Source organism: Centrocercus urophasianus, unplaced genomic scaffold (assembly GCF_019232065.1).
Source record: "Centrocercus urophasianus isolate 14NV4802_14NV808 unplaced genomic scaffold, USGS_Curo_1.0 seq_33, whole genome shotgun sequence".
Classification (NCBI taxonomy): Eukaryota; Metazoa; Chordata; class Aves; order Galliformes; family Phasianidae; genus Centrocercus; species Centrocercus urophasianus.
Window position 1 is genome coordinate 1,942,088 of NW_024884900.1, and position 2,410 is coordinate 1,944,497.

Consider the following 2,410-nt stretch of genomic DNA (forward strand, 5'->3'; position numbering starts at 1 on the left):
CCCCCCGCCCGGCCCGCTCCGCCTCGCGGCTCCCGCAGCCCCAGCGGCAGGGAGGAGGGAGGGAGAGGCGGCGGGAGCGGGGACGGTGGGGGGAAGAGAAGGGGTGAGGGGTTGGACTGCCTGCGCTGGGAAGGCGCGAGGAGCGAATGGGGGATGGAGAGGGGAGAGGGAAGGAGGGAAGAGCGGTGGGGTTACGGGTACGTGGGGGTGTGAGGAGCGGGCTGCGGGGGTGGGGCTGCGGTTGTGGTGACCCTGCGGCCCCGGTGGGGCTCGGGATCGGCACGGGGCGGCAGGGCGGGCTCCGAGCGTTCCCTCACAGCGCCTGCCCTCCCTGGCCCTAGCGTGACGGACGGACGGCCGTGCACGCAGCTCGGGGCGAGCTCGGAGCCGCACCTGAAGCTCATTGCCTGTCCAAAGGGCCCCGTTGGCTGCCATGTGCTAAAAAGCGGCCTTTTCTCTGTGTAAATTAACCCCACGTGCAAGTAGCGCTGCGTTTTGTTAGTATCTCGTTATCTTTCAGGCTGATTTGCTCTCCGCGTTAGGGGCGTAGCGGGCAGCCGCACCTGGGAGCCCTGGGTGTGAAGCAGCCCCGCACTGCGCAGCCCGGGGGAAAGCGGCGGGACCTCAGGGCTCAGCACTCCGTACGGAACTCGATATCGCCCCAACTTTGTGCTTCCTTTGCCTGCTCTTTTGCCCTTCCCCCCTCCCCCACCCCCATCAAGGGCATAATGCTTTGTCATTTCATTGTAGAAAATGTGTTACGGGGCTGGGTAGAAATGAATGTGGCAGTGAGGAACCTGTTGCCTATCTGTGTCTTCAGGTGTTCTTTAATCGCTTTTTGAGCTCGGGTGGCTTGCTTTCACTTGGGGAAAGGCAGCTGGCTGCTATTGGCAATTGACCCCCGGGGGTGGAGGTTATGTACCTCAGCCAGCTGCTGGAGTGGCTGGGAGACTTTGGAGGCCTCTCAGGGTAGTACAGGTAAGGCAGATTTCTACACTATTCTGGAAAAGTATTTATGATACCTAGGAAGCCATAGTTCTTGTAATTAAAATGCTTTTTGTTTTGCTTTAAAGTTGAGTAATAAGAGAATAATAATGACTGTAATCAAAGTAAGTGTAACTTCTAAGAGTGCTGTGGCAGTAGGCCGTGTTTTATTATTATTATTATTACTTTTTATGAAGTTAATGCTTTAAAAGCTAAGTGGCAATTTGTTACTGTGTAACTTTGTATCAGGTATATCATAGGCATGCTCTGGGGTGGGCCGTGGAAATACATGTCCTGATGAAACAAGGACAAAGCAGCAATTCTCTCTCTGGAGTATGTTGTTGTGTTTGTGCTCTGTAATTAATTTTGATAAAGCCTGGAGAATAATCTTGGTGGCTAAAGAGCTTTAATCTCTAGATAGGAGTAAAATTCAGCTATGGTAGTTTTTGTTATTTATTAGAACTGTAGATTTTAATGTATCTATCTATTAAGCAATTTGGTAATCTGTTGTAGATGCATATTTTGTACTTAAAAGCATTCACAGAGCATTGGTAAGTCCTCAATTCAGTGTGTTTAGTGTTGAGATAACAGATAACCATTTGAAGCAACGTACAGTTAATTGCATGCTACTTCAGTTTTTTTCCTTAAGTAATTGAGTTTTCAAAATAAAGTTACACTTATGCAGTGCTTTGTTCCTTGTATGGGTCTGTTTGCTTCAGTTGTGCTATGAGCTTAGTAGCTAAATGGCTCTGTTCAGTGATGTGCTCTTCACATCCGTATGTTATTTTAGTGCAATTACTCATTAGTAGTTGCAGATGTTAAAAGATCTTTCTGACTTCAGTTCTTGCTGGCAGAGGTTCTGATGGCTATTTTTATCTTTGTTGATATCTTTCTCTATCCTTTTGTCTTTTTTATATAGGGGAACGTTTAAAGAACTTTTACAAATACGATGTTTGAAAGCAAAATCATAATGTGTGTTGTTTAGGCAAAAGCATTCAGTCAGTCTGCCTTGTGTAATCTCAGCTTTTGAAGATGCATCTGTGTGTCTGATGGACTCACATGTAAAGCGTATGGAGTGCAGTGGCTCTGTACATCTGTGTGTCATCGTAGTGGTTGGGGATGCAGACAAGGCTGTGTGATGGGTAAACATATAAAGAAAATTTAATCACAGTCTTCTATTATAAAAACTGGCCCTGGAGATCAAACAACCTCTTGATTATCAAAATTTCTTCTGTAGGAGAAGTCCATACAAAAGAGATTTTACATTTGCAGAAAAAGATGGCTCTGTAATTTCAGTAGAACACAGAGCTTGATGTTATGCTGTACTGTGTTACAAAAACAGACTTCAAGCCTCCTTTAAGAAAAAAAGGAAACAACAGACAGCTATAGGTATCAAGCTGCTTTCTGTACAGCAGTGTATTACTGA